We start from the raw sequence: 21,695 nt of genomic DNA, 5'->3' as shown, positions 1-21,695 counted from the left end.
CTCTGGCCATTTCATTTATTTTATAATAACCCATAGAAGGCATGATCTATATTGCTTGTGCTCATTACACTATGAGAGTAAACTATAAAGCATGGCAGAGATTTAGACTACAGCTAATTGTGCAATATACTCTCTCTCTCTCTCTCTCTCTCTCTCTCTATATATATATATATATATCTTTTTTTTTTTTTTTTTTTTTGAGACAGAGTCTTGTTCTGTTGCCCAGGCTGGAGTGCAGTGGCGCGATCTCGGCTCACTGCAAGTTCCGCCTCCTGGGTTCACGCCATTCTCCTGCCTCAGCCTCCCGAGTAGCTGGGACTACAGGCGCACGCTGCCACGCCCGGCTAACTTTTTGTATTTTTTTAGTAGAGATGGGGTTTCACCATGTTAGCCAGAATGGTCTTGATCTCCTGACCTTGTGATTCGCCCGCCTCGGCCTCCCAAAGTGCTAGGATTACAGGCGTGAGCCACCGTGCCCGGCCACATTAATTGTTTTAAGATTAACTTTAGCAGAATTTGAATTACAACTTTATCAACTCCATCTTTTTATGAGAGATAAAACAAGGCCCCTTTGAGATCATACCCATAATAAAGAGTAGAAATAATAAAATATTCAGTGAGGTTTTAGTTACGATTAAATTTGTTTTATTTCTTTATTTTTTAACCTTTCAAGTACCCAGGCATTCTTAGCAGAATAAGAATAGAAGAGGTGTTCAAAACAGCCCTGATTAAATGGAGAAGTGTTCAGAAACTAATAGAACACAGTTATGAAGAGATAAGTAGAGTATAATTCATTTTTTAAAATTTCTTCAGTGGAATTAACAGAAGTAATTATCAACAAAGTAATGCTATTATTAAAAACAGAAAGGATATTACTGTCTTATGTGTGATGAATAAGACCAGTGAAATAATTTTCCTACTAAACTTAGTCATTTCTCTTTGGGGAAATTTGGATTAAGTTAGGTGCCATTAGAATGATTAGACATTCAGCAAAACACTAAGTCCAGTTTATATTCCTTAAGTCATTAAGCTCATTGAAATATTCACAGAGGTCAGAGGAGAAAATGGATTAAGACGTAAGATATTTTAAAAAGAAAAGAAAAATATCTTATGCATGAGCTCAGAGAATGTCTACCATGTAACTGAGTTCAGCCAGAAATGTTGACTGTCTAGTTTCAGAATTCCTAAGAACACACAATTTTTAAAAAATCAAAAATGTAATATGAGAGGTTGAAGTTAAGCCCACGGAAATATACACAGAACCTGAAAGACACTAGCCTTTCTTCTAGTCTTTCTAAACACACGTGCAGTCATCTGTTTCAAATATTTTCATGCCATCCTTCTTACAGGCCTACTTATGATGATCAGTCCCATTATTACCCCTTGATACAGTTTAGAAAACAAATTCGTGCACTAAGTAAATGGACCAAATCGTAAGTCACTGCCTCTTGCTCCAGAGTTGGCTGCTTTGATTACTCCTACACTTAACTAGTCAACTTTAAAGAAAAAAAAAAAATTTCTGCGAAGGAAATTAAGTGCCTGTTTTCAGAGAGCTAAAAGCAATCAAGGCATCTACTGTGTTATTTTCCTATCCAAGTTGACTCATGTTTAAGGCTGACTAGGAAGACATAATCACTGTCTGCTAATAACAAATAGTTTTCTTTTGATAAAAAATTTGAAAGAGTTTCTAATGCTTTATTTTATAATTTTCAGTTTTCTATTGGAGTGACATAGTGAAAGCGAGTAGCATAGGGCTAGTATTCAAGAAAGCACCAAGTTCTTAAATAAAACAGCATGGTATGTGACTACAAAGGAATAAAATTGTTTATGTATTAAAACTACCTGCCATTCTAATGGATATTTTTGTTCAAAGGAGTCTCCTCAAGAAGCTATTATTCCATTGATAGCGTTGTTCTAAGTATTTTGAAAACACCACTTTCGGAATTGACTTTGTTTGCATTTCCTGCCATACAATAAATCAGACAGTTTAGCTTTGCCGTACCCTGTATAATAGCTCAAATTCTGCTACCTCCCCTAATATATCAAAATTATTATTATTATTATTATTTTTTTTTTTTTTTTTAAGGCAGAATCTTACTCTGTTGCCCAGGCTGGATTTCAGGGCATGATTTCAGCTCACTACAACCTCTGCCTCCCTGGTGCTAGCGATACTCATGTCTCAACCTCCTGAATAGCTGGAATGAGAGGCACACACGACCACACCTGGCTAATTTTTGTATTTTTAGTAGAGACAGGGTTTCTCCACATTGGCCAGGCTGGTCTCGAATTCCTGACATCAGGTGATCCGCCCGCCTTGGCCTCCCAAAGAGCTGGGCTTACAGGCGTGAGCTACGGTGCCCAACCCTAAAATTAATATTTTTAACTCAATATTTACTGCCTCCCCATTTCACTGACAGAATCATATAATTAAACTAAATAATTTAAAAAAGAAATTATGGTTAGAGCTATAAATGTATTGTTGTTGTTGTTGTTTTGAGACAGGGTCTCACTCTGTCATCCAGCCTCAAGTACAAAGGCACAGTCCTAGGATCCTAATTCGCTGCAGCCTTAAACTCCTGGGCTCAGGTGATCCTTCTGCCTCTACCTCCCAAAGTGTTAGGATTACAGGTGTGAGCCGCCCTGCCTGGCCTCGAACTATCAATTTAAATACAGAAAATTTTAAATACTTAAAATTGTGCATCTTGGCCAAGTGCGGTGGCATATACCTGTAATCCCAGCACTTTGGGAGGGTGAAGAGGGAGGATCACTTGAACCCAGGAGTTCAAGGCCAGCCTGAGTAACATAGTGACATCCCCTCTCTACAGGAAATTTAAAAATCAGTCAGACATGGTGGCACATGCCTGCTACTCAGTTCCAGCTTCTCAGGAGGCTGAGCTGGGAGGATCACTTGAGCCCAGGAAGTCAAGGCTGCAGTGAGCCATGATCATGCCACTGCACTCCAGTCTGGGTGACAGAACAAGAACTTGTCTAAAACACAAACATACAACAACAACAACAAATGTGTGTGTGTGTGTATACATATATATCACCAGATAAATGTTTATATGTATATCTATATACACACACATATATATCTCACTAGATGAATGTTTAGAAAGGAAAGTTACCCACATAGTCCAGCTGAAATGCCACAAAACTAGTTAACACATTTTGGTCCTCAAATGTCACATTAAGCCATCTCAATACTACTGCAAATTCCACAGCCAGCTTGGGACTATTCCTCATTCGTAGCATAATTGTTTACAATTCAAAGAATGATAATGTTCCTTCATTTAGGAAGACAAAAATTTGAAGATCAAAACTTGTTAAATTATAATCTCCAAGATAAAAATGCCTTTCATTTATTAATATTATACATAAAAGTTCTGTTATTTAAAAATTGTTAAAATATTGGTTGATAGCGTGGCATGGCAGTTTTTCAAAGTAAAACATAGCAAGTACCTACAATATGCAGTGAAGTATAAAGACACAATTCCTTTCTTTTAAACATTTATAAAGTTAAATGGCAATATTTAGTAAAATAATATCCCTCCAGAGGTATCATTGCATTACTGTAATTATTGTTTTTAGTAAGATCTATTTCCTTGGAAGGACTAGTGGCAAATATGAATAAAACAAATGTACAGGCTTATTGCATATATTACATATCTACTGTGTTCTGTTTATTACATAAAAATTGTCACCATTTATAAAGAATTTACTAAGATCCAGACACTATACTTAGAGGTTATATAATCTTTATTTTGGGCCTATAAAGGGGGCACTGTTGACCTTGTTTTAAAGATAAGTAGAGCAAAGTTCAGAAAGGTTAATAATTTGCTCTTGGCTTCTTATCTAAGAAGTGGTAGGGTCAAAATTTAAACCCAAGTCTAACTTCAAAGTTTGCATTCTTGTTGACTATTTCTGAAAGCTTAGATTTCACTTATCCTAGCTGTTGAATTTTTAGTAGGAAAATTCTCAGTCTCTAGAAGTTGAAATGCATAAACTGTTGTATATGACAGTATCTATCAGCAAAAGAAACACAAGTTAGACAATGTTTAAGCTGAAATTAAACTCCATGTCCTATTTCTCATTTCAAAAATGATTAAATACTTTTCTTTCCCTGCTGGATTATCACCAGAATGGCATATGATATCTCTGGAATCTACCATCCAGTCCCAAATGACCAGGGGACAAAAGCTGCTTTCATGTCATTTCTAAGCAAAAGCCGAAGGGCCAAAAATCACTGGGGAAATTTGCTGAGGTGAGATTTTCAGTTCAATTTTATTCTCCCTTGAGGTTCAAACAAACTTCAGATAATCATCTTGAACTTGGTGATGAACCAAACACAGACTACGGTTTCTCGGAGGGTCAGCCCTTCCATTTAGAAAAAGGCACAGCTTAAAGTGACAAGCCAAATGGGGTCAGATGTTCAATACTTGGCGAAAACCTCAGCTGTCGTATTGAAACAATGTTGACAACATGGCAGGCTTTAAAATAAATCCCCTTGGAGGCTATTGATATCATTCTCGCTTTCCCTTCTGTCTCCTATCCAGGCTCGCTGCTTTCTGAAGGACATGCCAATCATGCACAGCACTTACTAGAAACTGCAAGACTGCACAACATGATGGTATTTATTCCAGGAATAGGAGCCAGTCCTGGGCACACACATAAGGGGACTTCCTTCACTCCCCAGAAAAAGAGAAAGCATGCTGACACACATCTGCCCAAGCAATCAGAAAGCAGCTAAAGCCACCACAGTCCTCACTCACCAACAGTTAGACTTTTTCAATAGATTTTATTGAAGAAAGTGAATGCTGAGCACCATGAGTTCTCATAAACAATCAATTTTGGCAAATGCTTTAAGAATATTGGTTAATTGCAGTTAAGCATCGTCAATGTATTTTTTTTTTTTTTTTTTTGGAAAGAAAGAAGCTGGCTTACCAACATTATGTTAAACACCTTGTAAGGTTTAGAAATATGAATCAACAAACTATTAGGGTGGTACCATCTCTCTATAATAAACCAATGCAAATTGATTAAGTATAGCCTGAAAGTTTAGCACAAATCATAACTACATTCAAGCTTTGAATTTCACAACTAGGGATTAATTTTGCATGTCAACTTTACCGAGCTTATGGGATGCCCAGATATCTGATTAAACATCATTTCTGGATGTGTTTGTGAGGGTGTTTCTGTGAGAGATTAGCATCTGAAGGCTGGGTGTGGTGGCTCATGCCTGTAATCCTAGCACTTTGGGAGGCCGAGGTGGGCAGATTGCCTGAGCTCAGGAGTCTGAGACCAGCCTGGGCAACATGGTGAAACACCGTCTCTACTAAAAATCACAAAACTTAGCCGGAGATGGTGGCGCACTCCTGTAGTCCCAGCTACTAGGGAGGCGGAGACATGAGAATTGCGTGAGCCTGGGAGGTGGAGGTTGCAGGGAGCCAAGAACATACTCCAGCCTGGACAATAAAGTGAGACCCTGTATCAGAAAGAAGGGTGGGGGGGGGAGAGAGAGAGAGAGAGAGTGAGCAGGCGGGAGGGAGGGAGGGAGGGAGAGAGAGATTAGCATTTGAATCTGTGGACTGAGTAAAGCAGATGACCCTCATCAATGTGGGTGGGAGAGAGAGAGAGAGAGAGGGAGGGAGGGAGGGAAGGAGGGAGAGAGATGAATGGACTGAGTGGATGGACACAATGTGGGAGAGAGACAGAGAGAGAGAGGAAGGAAGGGGGAGGATGGAATGGACTGAGTGCAGATGGAATAATGGGTGGAGAGAGAGGACATGGAATGGAATGGAGTAGATGACCCCTAATGGGTGGGAGAGAGAGAGAGAGAGATTAACGTTTAAATCAGTGAACTGAGTAAAGCAGATGACCCTTGTCAATGTGGGTGGGGAGAGAGAGAGAGAGAGAGAGAGATGAAGGAATTAGTGGAATGGAGTGGGAAGGACTTGACAATGTGGTGGGGGGGGAGAGAGAGAGGAATCAATAGTGGAACAATGGTGGATGGAATGGAGGCAGATGGACCTTGCCAATGGGGAGGGGGGGAGAGGAACAGTGGAATGGAGTGGATGACCAACAATGGTGGACTGACCATTGAGGTTTAAATGAAATGCGGTTGGATTTACCCTGCCTGACTGCTGGGACTGAGACATCAATCTTCTGCTCTCAGTGCTCTTCCAGACTCAGACTGGAATGTACACTATCAACTCTCCAGTTCTAAGGCCTTCAAATTACAACCTGGGTCTCCAGCTCGCAGATGGCAGATCGTGGGACTTCATGGGACTTCTCAGACTCCATAATCAAGTAAGCCAATTTAATATAATAAATCTCATATGTATATAATTATATATATATAAATCTCATATATGTGTGTGTGTGTATAAGGTTAGTGCAAATGTAATTGAGGTTTTTCCATTGAAAGTAATGTCCAAAACCCTTACTGCCATTGAAAATAATGTCCAAAACAATTACTTTTGCACCAACCTAAATATTTATGTATATATACTTATATATATAATAGGAAATAATATATATATCTTCTATTGACTCTTTCTCTGGAGAACCCTAACACACCAACACAATAACCTTTCACTGTGCATGTGACATAATGAAATATGGAGAACTGTCTATGCTGTGAGGAAAATTAGCTTTTTGATACGTTGCTCCTCTGTTATAAAATAATTTATTTTCCTGTGCATATATTATAGGGGAATAATATAATGCCAATAAGCATACTTTGATATTAACTTGAGACTTTTAAACAGCTTGCATTGTCTTTGCCTTTGAGGTTTATATAATATATAACTGCCAACTCATGTATCTTTCAGTTATAAGATTCTGAGACTGGTATATAGGTATCTCAGTAAGGTTATTGGGGTTCCTAGCCCACCATGATGCCCAAGGAAATAGCTTTTTTATAATCCAAAGATGAAATACTACTGAGATTATCAAAGAAAACATTAAGAAATGTTTTTTAGAATAATCTCATCTTTTGACTAATCACCTTTCAGTGCTCTCAGAATACTAAAGCCATGGACAATTTTAAAAACTACAGGCCGGGCACGGTGGCTCATGCCTATAATCCCAGTACTTTGGGAGGCTGGGGTAGGCAGATCACAAGGTCAGCAGTTTGAGACCAGCCTTGCCAACATGGTGAAACCTCGTGTCTACGAAAAATACAAAAAAAAAAAAAGAACTATCTGGGTATGGTGGCGGGCACCTGTAGTCCCAGCTACTCAGGAGGCTGAGGCAGGAGAATCACTTGAACCCGGGAGGCGGAGGTGGCAGTGAGCCAAGATTGTGCCACTGCACTCCAGCCTGGTGACAGAGTGAGACTGTCTCAAAAAAAAAAAATCGTAGAACTTGAATGGGCCATAAGATGGTCCAATTCCCTCATTTACTGGATTATGGTGCTTCATTCAGAGGCCATCTCAAAAGGCAGTGAGGAAAGAGGGCAGCTGGTTACCCATATCTGCTCCAGCCAGAGCAGCTCCTACCACTGTTCTATCTATGGTCTTTCAAGCACAGTTTACCTAAGAAAAATAAAATTGCACTTCTAAAAGAAAAATTTGAAACCACTGATCTTGTCATTTTATAGATAATCAAACTGAAATTGAGAAAGGCGAAATGATCAGGCCACTATCACACCCCTAGTTTATGATCAGGTCAGAACTGCAGACTCTTTCCTTTCCCTAGAGCTAGAACAAGCCACTCCCTTTCAGGAGACTAGAGTTCTGCTCACACTATTCCTTCTGTTAACATCATCCAGTCTCCTCTTATTTCCTGAATGTCTTGCTTATTTTCTCAACATACATTCATGAAGCTTTTTTTTTTTTTTGGAATTCTGGCCGGTTTTATCCATTTAACCACACAGTTATGGAACGTTCTGAAGAAAAAGCATGGGGAGGAACAGGCTTAAGCACAAAGGAAAACAGAACTAGGGTGAAATGTTCCCTTCGATACAAGATTATCATGTTTACATTGTCTTTATTGTCTTCATCAGCATTCCTTCTATTCATACCGTACTCCATGATGGTTTATTATTACATGTGTTACCTCATTTGATTACCACTCAGTAAGCCCTGTAATATATCTTAAAAAACGAAGTGCTATGAAAGTCATAAATTTATTTGCACTATGTTGCATTTTTAGATATACTGTATTCTAATTGTCCACAAACTCTTTAGCTGATGCAATTTTTCTCACAAAATAGATTTAAAAATTTTTAAAGTCATCTGTTACATCTGTTACCTTTTTATTATCCAAGTGTCTAACAAAGAAACACATGGATAGCAAAGAATCTGCAAATCACTGGTTAACAAAACTAGAAATCAAACCAACACCTTTAACCACAGTGTCAAATGGCAAAAAGTCAAGAGCAGAAAAGTGGAGACCAACTGCAGATAAGCTGCAGATAAACGGCAGGAGTGCTGCAGCCTTAGGTGACCTCCTGGCAGCTTTTGATGCTAATGATCATGCCCTCCTTCCTGGAGCTTTCCACTTCCTTTGTTTTATATATCACTGCTCCCTTTTTCACTCTTTAAAGCTTCCTTCCAAGTGTCATTTTATGGTTTTGCTGACCCTCCACATATTTTCATATTTCTGAGTATTTGCTCATGCCATTCATTTCTCTTTCCTCTTTGCTTGAACTGCTCATCTTCCAAAATTCAGCTCAACTACCACTTCCTTTCTAAAAGCTTTCCTGACCTCCAAGATTGGAATTATTTATTCCCTCCTCTTTTTCTTTTTTAAAAAAAAATTTCATTTTTTCAAATAGCAAAGCCACCTTTGAAAAATTGTGAGAGTGAGAGAAATCTGACATAGTGGACTCCATCTTGCTTCTAATCTCCAAGCTGTACTTGGTCATTCCTGGGCATAGGCCAAGCTAATTTTAGGAATAATTTATTTTATAGTTTAACCTTAAAGCAAGGATGATAATGGTATTTCCCCAAAACTAAACAGCCTTTGTAAAACTAATGAAAGGTGTTAAGGCTAGGATTATGAAGGGAGCCTAATTCTGCTAAAATATAACCAGCTGTTGTTCAGGAGGTCACAAAATTTGTAATTTCACCAATTACTCCTGTAGATAACACCACTGTTGTAGAAGCTAAGATTGGTCTTTTGAGATGTTTTCTCATATTTTTGCATTTCTGATGACTGGCTGATTTCACCCAGATCTGTGATTCTTGACTCAACCAGTGGTGTGGCTCCCACCCAGAAGCTGACTCAGCACAAGAAAACCATTTTCCACACCCCTATGATTTCATCCCCAATCAATCAGTAGCACCCATTCCCTAGCCCCATGCCCACCAAACTATACTTGAAACACCCTAACCTTCAAGCCTTTGGGGAGATTGGTTTGAGTAATAACTCCATCTTCAGCATAGCAGCCCTTGCATCAGTGAAACTCTTTCTTTAGTGCAATGCTGTGGTCTCAGTGAATTGATTTTGTGTATGCAGTTGACAGAAAAAAATCCCATCAGGCAATTGCAAAAGCTATTGCATTCACATAGTCCAAAATCCAAACATATATAGAGGCAGGTAGTGAAAAGTCTCCTTTGCACTATTGTTTCATTCTGTTCCCTTTCACTTCTCATTGGCTGACTTCTGTGTTTTCCAAAAATATTTATGCATAAATTAGCAAAGACAAGTTTGCTCTGGTTTTACACAAATGGCAGGGTGCTATGCAGTGCATTCTGCACATTGCTTTTTTCCACTAAACGATTATGTTTTAGAGAGAGGTGTTGTCATATTAGTACAGAGAGTATAGCATCTTTCCCATGTAGCTGCATAGTATTTTATGTCAGGGTTATAGCATAGTATATTTAATCACTCTCCTATTTATGAAACTCTAAATGATTTTTAACTTTTGTTATTATGAGCAATGATGGAATTAATAGTCTTGTACATATGTCAGAGGCGTTTGAACCACAGAGACTCCATTTTGAGTGAGGGCTAGGAAAATGAGTCTGATACTTGCTGGGCTGCATTTCCAGAAAATGAGGCATCCTAAACCTCTAGAGGTTTATGGTTAAGGGAACAAATTAATAATGTTTATGAAACAGACCCAGACTTGGGAGTGGCCAGATATCCCGCTATTTGGAGAACAAAAGCACTCCTAATTTTGCTTTAAAGATAATAATATCAGTTGTTACAAAATATAGTAATTAATAAATCTAATCCTTTATCACAAACTCTTGTAGCAGAGCACATCTTCCCAAGATCTATTTTTATCATATATATATATTATATATATATATAAAATATATATATGTGTGTGTGTATAAGCATTGTACCTAAGGTGGACACATTCCTCCTCTTACTTTCAGGATCATCCTATTCTGTCTATGGAGTAGCTGTCCTTTCACCACTTTACTTTCATTTATTTAACTTAATTTTTTTTTTTTTTTTTTTTTTTGAGACAGAGTCTGGCTCTGTTGCCCAGGCTGGATTGCAGTGGCACAATCTCAACTCACTGTAACCTTCGCCTACTTGTTCAAGCAATTCTCCTGCCTCAGCTTCCCGAGTAGCTGAGATTACAGGTGCACACCACCATGCCCGGCTAATTTTTGTATTTTTAGTAGAGATGGGTTTTCCATACTGGCCAGGCTAGTTTCGAACTTCTGACTTCAAGTGATCTGTTGCCTTGGCCTCCCAAAGTGTTGGGATTACAGCCGTGAGTCACCGTGCCCGGTCCACTTTACTTCCTTAATAAACTTGCTTTTGCTTTGCACTGTGGACTCACCCTGAATTCTTTCTTGCATGAGATCCAAGAACCTGCTCTTGGGGTCTGGACTGGGACTCCTTTCCTGTAACACATATGTCATTTTGCAAAAACATGCTAGTATACTCACAGAATAAATTGGAATTTTTCCATCAGAGTATAAAATTATGATAAATATATTCAGTTATCCTCCATATGTGTTGTACCAATTTATACTTTCCCAAGCAATATGTGAAGTGCATATTTCTCCCACATTCTTAATAAGACAGTGTATCAAACTTACATATCTTTATTAATTTTATAGGTAAGAGATGTTATTTCAGTGTAATTTTATGTTTTATTTCTTTCATTATGATTCAAGTTCAACACCTTTTCATATTTTAAAGGTTATGTGTATTTCTTTTTAATGAATTATCTGTTTATATAATTTTCACATTTTTCTAGTAGGTAATTAGTCTTATTCATTTATGGAAACTTTCTACATATTAAGAAAATTAGATCTGTTTTGTGGTTACATGAGTTACAATTTTTTCCAGTGTATGCTTTCTTCGTTTTGACTCTGCTACTAATAACCCTCCTTATTTTCTAGTTGCTGTAAGGGAAAAAAAATAATTTTCCCTACCATTCATATTTCTCAAGCGGGACTCCCTTTAACAAAAGATACATTAATAGGAGAAAAACAAACACATTTATTAACATGTATATTTTTATATGAGACACCTAGGAAATGAGTAATTTTCCAGAGTAGGTCTCAAAGAAAAGCATTTAAACTTCAGGCTTACATACCATTGTTCTCTGAAACAAAGAAAGAAGGATGTGGGGAAAGGCCTGCTTATGATATGACCAGGAAAACACCTTAAACAAAGATAAGATTTGTTATGCAGATTTAAGTCAATATCTTCTCCAATTACTCATCCCTCTCTTCAGGGTGCAGAGAGGGAGACACTCTTACAAATAGAGATTTTCATTATAGATGTCAACTTTTCTTACGAAAGATCAACTTTTCAGAGCTACTTCTATGTCTGCAGTTTCTCAAAATAATCAATATGTCACAGAGTCATATTTTAGGGTTGTATATTCTGGTCTCCTACAATCATATTTTGGGATGATGTGATGTGAGCCCCATCACTGCCTGTGAACTATTCATTTTGTAACCACCCAACTAGTTCTTCTTGCCTGCTGCCCAGATAGAGCTGATTTATCCAGACAGGGGAAATACAAGACAGAGTTTAATACACATAGAGCCAGCTAAACAAGACACAAGGGTTTTATTATTACTCAAGGCAACCTCCCGAAAATTTGGAGGCTAGGGTTTTTTAAAGCTAATTTGCGAAGGTTGAAGCTGTTTCTTGCACTGAGTAGGTTCTTGGGTGAGGACGACAAGACCAGATGAGCCGGTTCACCAGTCTAGGTGGCGCCAGTTGATCCATTGGAACGTACTTCCTGAGAAATACCACAAACGCCAAGCTTAGGTTTTACAATAGTAATGTTGTCTATAGGAGCAATTGGGGAGGTTGGTGATCTTGTGGTCTCTGGCTGCATGACTCCTGAGCTGTCATTTCTAATCTTGTGGCTAATTTGTTAGTTTTTCAAAGGCAGTCTGGTTCCCAGGCCAGGAGAAGTTTTGTATCAGGAGGAACTGTTATCTTTGTTTCAAAGTTAAAGTATAAATGAAATTCCTCCAAAAGTTAGTTTGACCTGCTTCCAGGAATGAACAAGGGCAGCTTAGAGGCTAAAAGCAAGATGAAGTTGGTTAGGTCAGATCTCTTTCACTGTCATAATTTTCTCACTGTTATAATTTTTGCAAAGGTAGGTTTAATTTATTATAGAACTCACCATACTATATCATAATTCTTTCTATATTTGCTATCAGACTTTGAGGGTCTCAAGAGCAGGTATCTTATTCAACTTTTCATGCCTCTTGTACATTAGCATAATACCAGGTACTGAACATCAACCACAATTTTTTTTAATGAATTACTGTTTGCTTATTTTTTCTTTTGGGCTTAAATTCATGTTAAATTTTAATGATTACATTGGTATTAGCTACATTTAACAGCATTTACAGCATTGCTTTGTTGTGGCCCTACTTTTTCTTTTTCCTATTCTACTGATATTTAGTTGAACAATTATGTAGGAGACCAGAATATGCCACCCTGAAATGTGACTCTTTAGCATAAGGATTATTTTGAGCTGGTTATTTGAAGGTACCACAGATACATGAGAAGCCCTAAAAATAGAGAACAGGTTACCCTTTTGTAAAGGGAAATTTACACTTATAAAGAAAATTTCCATTGATAAGTGTGTCTTCCTCTTTGCACCAGGAGCGAACGACTTTAAATCGTTAGAGATGCTTATTAATAGACAAGGCACTGACTTCAATCTGCATAACAAACCTTACCTTTGTTTTCCATGCTTTTCCTGGTTACTTCCACATTACTCATCCTCCAACTCTCTTTTTTCTTTTTTTCAGCAGAGGATGATATTTAAACTTGAACTAAGCCCACATCTTTGAGATTGACTAATTTCTCTGAATATCTAGAATGAATGTATATCTAAGGAATAAATTAATAAACTTCTATTTGTTTTTCTCCTCTTAATCTATCTTTTACTACTGGAGGGACTAGTTAAGAACTCAGAAAAAGTAGAGAAAAAAATTATTTTCTACCTTTACAACAAGCAGAAATTATTCAGTAGATTGGTGTTAATGCGCATCCAGGTGAAGACACCACCAGAGAGGCTTTGTGTGAGCAATAAAGCTTTTTAAGCACCTGGGTGCAGGTGGACTGAGTCCGAAAAAGGAGTCAGCAAAAGGAGCTAGGGGTGGGGCAGTTTCATAGGATTTGGGTAGGTAGTAGAAAATTACGGTTAAAGAAGTTTGTTCGCTTGTGGGCAGTGGGGGGTGTCACAAGGTGCTTGATGGGGAGCTTCTGAGACTGGCCAGGAGAAGGAATGTCACAAGGTCAATTGATCAGTGAGGGTGGAGCAGGAACAAATCACAATAGTGGAATGTCATCAGTTAAGGCAGGAACTGGCTATTTTCACTTCTTTTGTGATTCTTCAGTTGCTTCAGGCCATCTGGATGTATACGTGCAGGCTTGGGTTCAGAGGCCTGACAATTGGTTTTTATTCGGAGTATAATTTAAAAGTATCAGCAGGAAAAGATTGTGTGTGTGTGTGTGTGTGTGTGCGTGCGCCTATGTGTGTGTGTTCATGTGTATGGGGTGGAGATGGAAGAGGCAAGCTCACATAACCAACCATTTAAGGCTCTAAGTTTCTTTTTAATCTATAAGATAAATAAGTACCAGAATAAAGCATCCTAGAACATATTGAAGATTTCATGCCAAGATCCCTAGTCCCAGAAAGCTATTTAGAAATGGTACTTTGAAGTAAATCAATGGAAAATTCAAGGAAATGAAAGACCACTTCTTCAAAAAATCCAACATCAATCAGTACTACTGCTAGGTATTCTCTATTTTCCTCCTTACATATTGTACATACAAGTTTTAGGATATCTTTTTACAGGAAAAGGGTAAAAATTATTTTATTTTCTATAACTTCAGCCACTTATTCTCCTGCTATTGCTTTTCAAATGTTTATGTATTTGAATGAAAACACAGTAACTCTTCCACCTGTCTTTAAAACAAAGGTTGTTATACACCTGGTCTACAGGTGCGGAGGGAAGGTGTGGAACTTAATATTAAATGTTCATCTATCATTTTCTCTTTGCTTCAGAGCTTGATGAGGAGTCAAGATGGCCTCTTGCTTTGTTTGGTTTTGAGGTCTTCATGCTAGCATGCAATTGTGTAAGAGCAATTTACTGTGACTCACCTTTTTTTTTTTTTTTTTTGCACAAAAAATTAACAGTTTTTCTATGGTGCTCAATAGCACTCAAATGTGCCAGGGCAAAGACCTCTTTTTTAAAAAAATGAAATAAAACATATGGAAGGAAACTAAGAACTCTTGTCAAAATTATTCCACTGTGAAATTAGTTACATTCCACAAGAAAATATAACCATGCCAAGGGTTTTTTTCTTCAGTGACTCTCACATAAACTACAGCAGGAAAAAAAAATCTGGTGTTCAGCTTCATAAGCTGTCAGTGCCATTGGCTACCTAAACCCATTCATATTTGATTATTTTCAGTCCACTGCCATTTCTATACAGCCCTGGTGGATATTTCCTTGGTTCATTGAATAAAACATTCCCATCAGCCTATTATTATTGTGTTGCTGCTGTCCTTGCTATAATTAACATTGCAACAGATTTTAAAAATACTACTTAAAATAACTGGTGTAGAATTCACTTCTAAACAGAATACACATAAAAAAGATTATCCAACAGGGAGCTGCCAAATGTACTGTAAACTGGAAGAATTTCAGCATCCTTTAAACACTCGGCAAGAAGCTAACTGAACCACATCTCTGCTGTCAGCAGAGCATGAAACTCTGAGATTTGTTTCAGTTTCCATCTAGTCTCTGCCAGTTAAAACTAAAGACTTCCACAGGGTAAATACATATTCCGTTTTCACTGGCATTGCCTTCTTTCTCTTTGATAATCTTTATGTTTTCCTCTCAAGAATGCTTGAGCCTTTATGAATGTGACATTTTGCAAAGCACTGTGGTCTAATAAACTTTCCCAAATTTCCTCATCATCCTCATCTCCACAAAGCCTTTCTTATATGCACACAGTTGTGAGTGGCACTATACAAAGAAAATCTAACAGACCCTATTCTTTGTCCTATAAGAATATATCATAGAGAACACACACACTCATACACATACCCAGTACCTAGAGAGAGAGACAGCTAAATGCAAACAGTAAGCTCTGCTCAAAATCCTCCATTGGATTCTCGTTTCTTATCAAATCAAATACAATTTTCTCAGCTTGTCACTCAACAACTTCTACAATATGAGCCTATATTATCTTTCCAGCCTACAATTTACCAATCTCCTGAGTGTATCTCCTGTTCCTAGTAAACTAGATTACTCACAGTTCCTGTGTTATATGGTGCTTTCCTATTATCTTATCCTGACCCCAGACAGGCAGAAAATCAGGGCCCTGGAGTCAACTAGTCTGGAGTGTGGGATGTTATATGCCTGGTTCAGGGAGAAAGGAGGGAGAGGAACAGAGAAGAGGTATCCCTTGTAATCTTATCAATAGGCATCTGCTGGGGCACTAGGAAGTGATTTGAGTCAGAGCAACTCTCAAAGTTGCTGATGAGAAAAGTCATGCAGGCCATCCAAGTAAGTTGTCAATTTAATGAGTGCTACAAAAATGAGGATTCCTTAATGAAGCCAGGCACACCAAGAGAGGACAGGACACATGCTTCAAACTGGAGAGTGTGAGATGCAGGCTAAAGCTCTGTAAATAAGAGCAGAAATGAAATGACTTTTCCTATTTTGACTGCTTCTTTGGGGTCTGGGGACAGAGAGTTAAGGATGTGAAGAGAACTGAATGCCACCTGGGTTCTTAGAATGATAGCATTCTTCCTGCATGGAACACCTTTATGCTCTGGTTCAAATCATATCAATTCTTCCAGACCCATTTCAAATATCACCTCTTCCATGAAACCTTTTTTTCTGTCCCTCAAAAGAAGCCATCCTTCCCTCACCTGCACTCTATCAGACATTGTCCATACTTCTTGACAGCTTTCCTTACTAGATTGTATATTACATTCTTAAGTTTATTTGTCTTATACCTTTACTATATTATATGCACCTTAAGTTATGGATTTACTCTTTCTTAATATCAACTGTAGCAACTACATACTGTGACACTTAACTGTTACTCAATAAATATTGTTAACATTATTTTTACTAACATCTGAGAACAGAGAGAATATTTGCATGACTTATGGAAAAAGAAAGGGGCATCATTATCCAAATACATCTTTGGATGTTCTTCCAATTGGCCAGTATCATTGGCATTCCAATATGTTTTATAGAGATAACTAGATATATTCAGCTTATATTGAATATTTACTTATAATTCCTCATGAACCTAGTCAATCAGTCTGAAAAATTTATTGTAATAGTATTTGCTATAATCTCAAGGCATATGAAGGATGCTGAATAAATATTACCCCCAAAATATACAAATGTCCAGTTTAATATTCTCTTCATTTGTTCTTCATACAACCAGGAGACATATCATACCACCTAAAAGTTGGACACCAAAAATAATTTAGGTTATGCTTTGATGAAAATTTAGTTTGCTTTCATACTTGATTTCACAATCTTTTCTCACTATTTTGTTCTTTTGTTAAATATACCATGTTGGAACTATATATTTCTTATAAGCTTATAGTAAGATGCATAGGAAAAATCTTACAGTATAAGGAATAAAATCCTTCTTAAATGTTTTCTGTATTAACAGGAAAATTGAGGTTAAATTTTCAGTCAAGTATATTGGATATTATGTAATGCATTTTATGTTTAAATATTACCACTGGATTTATCTCAGTTTTCGTACTTATTTTCCTTTAATTTCTTGCTTAAAAAAATTGGTACCTTCATCTTATAAGTTAGCCCCTTTATGTATTTTTAATAATGCAGAGTATAAATAATAACACATAAAATTAAAATTATCTAATCTTATTTATACTGCAGTATCCTAAAGTCAAAATGTTACATAGAAGTATAGTATAATACTATTAAATAAAAAGGAAATGACTATTACAGGTGCATTTTTTTTGAAAATACAGTGATTTCAAAACTAGCTGGAGGTTTTAGGAAAAATCTGTCTTATTTGCTCCTAACACAAAGACAAATCTCCTAATTTGTTCCTAACACTAAGACAAGGCATTTATTCATTTTTCTCATTATGTAGAATTGTAAATTTACAATTTATAATTGTAGAAAATTGTGGAGTACAATATGATGTTATGAGTCATGAATACAATGTGGAATAATTAAACCAAACAAGTTAACTCATCCATTTCCTCAAATACTTAACATTTTTTGGTAGTGACAACATTTGACATTTACTCTCAGCAATTTTGAAATGTAGAATGCTCCATTATCAACTATTAATATATCCATCACACTGTGCAATAGATATAAAAACAAACCCATATTGATCATCATTTCCCCATTCCCCCATCCCTCAACCTCCATAACCACTTTGTACTCTCTACTTCTATGTGTTCAATTCTTTTAAGATACCATATACAGTTGAGAACACGCAGTATTTGTCTTTCTGGGCCTGTCATATTTCAACTAGCATAATGTTCTCCAATTGCATACATGCAAATAACAAAACTTCCTTCTTTCATAAGGCTGAAGAGTATTCCATTGTGTATATAAACCACATTTCCTTATTCATTTATCTGTTGATGGACAGTTAGATTGATTCTATGACTTGGCTGCTGCAGCGAACATGGGAGTGCACACACCTCCTCAACAGACTTATTTCAAATCTTTGGGCAAATACCTAGAAATACGATTTTTGCCTCATATAATTCTATTTTTAGTTTTTAAAGGAATTTCCATATAGTTTTGCATACCAGTTTACATTCCCAACAACAGTGTACTAGGGTTTCCTTTTCTCCACATTCTTACTAACCCTTGTTATTGTTCATCTTTTTGATAATAGCCATTCTGACAGATGTGAGATCATATTTCATTCTGATTTGAATTTGCACTTCCTTAATTATTAGTGATATTGAGTATTTTTTCCATATATCTGTTGGCCATTTGTATGTCTTCCTTTAAGAAGTGCTTATTTAGGTCCCCCGCCCATTTTTAAATTGGGCTTTTTGTCTTCTTGCTATTGAGTTGTTTGATCTCCTTACGTATTTGGAATATTGACCTTTCATCAGATGTATGGCTTGCAAATATTTTATTCCAATCCATATGTTGTTTCTCTACATTGTTAATTGTTTCCTTTGCTATGCAGAAGCTTCTTAGTTTAATATAACTCAATTTGTCTATTTCACTTTTGCATGTTCTTTTGGTGTCAAATCCAAAAAAATCATTGCTAAGACAAATGTATAGTTTTCCCCCTGTGTTTTGTCTAGTAGTTTTACAGTTTCTGGTCTTCAGTTTAAGTTTTTAATCCATTTTTAGTTTATTTATGAGATGAGGGCCCAGTGTTGTTCTTCATGTGGATATTTAGTTTTTTCACCACCATATATTGAAGAGACTATCCTTTTTCCACTGTGTATTGTTGGCAGCTTTGTTGAAAATCAATCAACTGTGCATGCATGCATTTGTTTATTTCTGGGCTCTCTTCAACCAGTCTGCTGATTGATATGTCTGTTTTGCTTTAGTTTGTTTTGTTTTTGTCTAGATATTTATTGCTATAAACTTTCCTCTTATACCTTCTTTTCCTGTATCCCATAAATTTGTTTTGTTTTGTTTCCGTTTTTGTTTATCTCAAGATATTTAAAATTTTTCTTTTAATTTCTTTGTTGACCCATTGATTGTTTTGGAGTATTTTGTTTAACTTCCATGTATTTTTAGTTTTTCCAAAATTCCTCTTACTGATTTTTAGTTTTAGACTATTGTGGGAAAAAATGATACTTGGTATAATTTCAGTCTTCTTGAATTTGTTGAGGCTATTTTTGTGCCCTCATATGTGTTCTATTCTGGAAAATGTTTTATTTGTTCTTGAGAATAATATCTATTCTGTTGTTACTGCATGGACTGTTTCATATAGGTCTATTACATCCATTTAATTTAAAGTGCTGCTCAAGTCTAATATTTAGTTATCATTTTTCTGTTCAGATGGTCTTTTCATTGTTGAAAGTGAGGTATTGAAGTCTCCTTCTGTTACTGTATTGTAATCTGTCTCTTTCTTCAGATATTTTACTATTTGTTTTATATATTTATGTGTGCTAATGTTGAGTGAATGTATTTTTACAATTCTTATATTCTCTTAAGGATTTGGCTTATTTATCATTATGTAATGCCCTTCTTTTGATGGTTGTTGACATAAAGTCTGTTTTATTTGGTTGGTACCCTTGCTGTCTTGTGGTTTCTATTTACATGGAATATCTTTTTCCATCCCTTCACTTTTACTCTATGTGTGTCCTTAAAATTTAGGTGAGTCTCTTGTAGTCAGCACATAAGTGGGTGCTGTTTCTTATACATTCTGTCCCTCTTTCTTTTTATTGGATAATTTAACTTATCTAAATTTAAGATAATTATTGATAGGTAAGAACTTATTACTGCCATTTTCTTGTTTTCTGGTTGTTTCATTAAGAATTTGTTTCTTTCTTCCTCTCTTTCTTTCTTTGTGATTTGATGCTTTTCAATAGTAGTATGCTTTGAATATTTTCTAGTTTTGTTTTGTGCTTCTATTGAAGATTTTTGCTATGTAGTTACCATGAGGCTTACATGGAACATCTCATATTTATGACACTCTATTTCAAGCTGATAACAACTTAACTTTGATGACTTAACTAACTTTGATACAGCAACAGTACATTTTACTCCATGTTTTCATTTAAACTCTTTGAATTTCTTTAATAACTCGTTGGTAACTACTGTTTTCAGCAGCCACCAGGGGCCCATACAGAAGAGCACCAGCAGGGGATCCACCTGTACGAGTTTCCTCTAGGTGGTCTCACTGTTAGGGATTGGATTGCAGGTGCAGTTTAATGACACAATCAGAATGCAATAGCTTAAAGGTTTTTCATACTCACATATCCTGGGGGGTACCTAGCATGCCCTCTCTATGCAAACATACACAAGTCAGGGACTGCAAGAAGAGAGAGAGAGAGAAAGGACCTTTGGGTCAATCCCTTTATTGGACCCACAGAATTATCCAGATTTCCTGTGGAGAGCTTTAATCAGTAGGTTTAAAATAAATAGGCACTAATTTCAGGAGGTCACATTGTGAATGAGAGGTAATCACTTTAAGTTCCTTAGCAAATGTCTAAATGATCCATTTAAAGGAAGTGGGAGAAAAGCGGGGAGCCTGGCCTACTAGATGGGAGAGATGCCTCTATGTTTTTATATCTTGTCACTGGCTAGAGCCATTCAAGTGGGATACAGTATTGAAAACTGGGTCAAGGTGGCCTGAACCCTGCTTCTAGTATTAATAAATTTATATTTTAAAAGGAATACTGAAGCAATGTAAAATTATTAACATTCAGTGAAATTTATCTCATGATGTCTTAGATTCAAACTCAAAAGTAAGGTAATTGGAGTTGAGTGGTGGATATTTATTGACTGTGAGGGAAAAGAGTAGTTGTAGTGGTTTTGTGTGGAGACACAGAGCAAGAGATTGGGGTGGAAAGCTGGAGATAGGTGGTAGAAAAAGACATCAGAGGATGGGTAAGTCCTCTCCTCAGGGAGTTAAAGAGTTTAAAATGACATAGAATTGGTGCCTCTTGGGGAAAGCAATAATCTCCATTAATTTTAGTAACCTGTACCAGAATTCCCTTTAGGTATAGAAGTGTGAGGGTATATATCTGACCAGAGAAGAAGTATACCAGGATCAGGGGATAAGCAGACAGTGAATTTAGAAGGATATGTAAAAATATGCTGGGTCCATTTTCTGCCTTAGGAAAGGCAGTCTGTGAGCATCCCTTAGTGGAGGTTAGTGTAAAGGGTGAAGTCATCTACAATATCAAGACCTTGGGTTAAGACGATGTCATCTGAGGTAATGTCATCTCAGTGGAGAGATTTTGGGCCAGGTCAATGTCATCTGGAATGTTGAACTGGGTATTCTTTTCAAGTGGGTACCCATTTGTGTTAATGTAGGACACAGTATTTAGCATAATTGGTTGAAACAATCATTTCCTGAAGGATTTGGATGTCTGGTTGTAAACCAATAAAAGTACCCAAACCAGTAGTAGTAATAAGACCAATAATCAATAGAATAATGTGCAGCTACCCCTGACAAGGTTTTGTTCAGGGTGAAAGTTTAAGTTTAAATGGGTCCCTGGTTATACGAATAGATACCTGGTCTGTGGGACAATCTATTGTAATGAATCCTAGGAGAATATGAGTCCTCCA

General features: G+C 36.8%; 1 long non-coding RNA gene across 1 annotated transcript in view; it reads left to right on the top strand.

Moving 5' to 3' along the window:
* Positions 1-6,138: 6,138 nt before the first annotated feature.
* LOC108586095 overlaps positions 6,139-21,695 on the top strand; it is a 67,476-nt gene continuing 51,919 nt past the window's right edge. Inside the window, exon 1 of the long non-coding RNA XR_004182678.1 lies at positions 6,139-6,309. This is a non-coding gene — a long non-coding RNA (uncharacterized LOC108586095). The remainder of the gene's footprint in view (positions 6,310-21,695) is intronic.

Source organism: Papio anubis, chromosome 3 (assembly GCF_008728515.1).
Source record: "Papio anubis isolate 15944 chromosome 3, Panubis1.0, whole genome shotgun sequence".
Lineage (NCBI taxonomy): Eukaryota > Metazoa > Chordata > Mammalia > Primates > Cercopithecidae > Papio > Papio anubis.
This window is presented reverse-complemented; position numbering and strand designations above follow the sequence as displayed.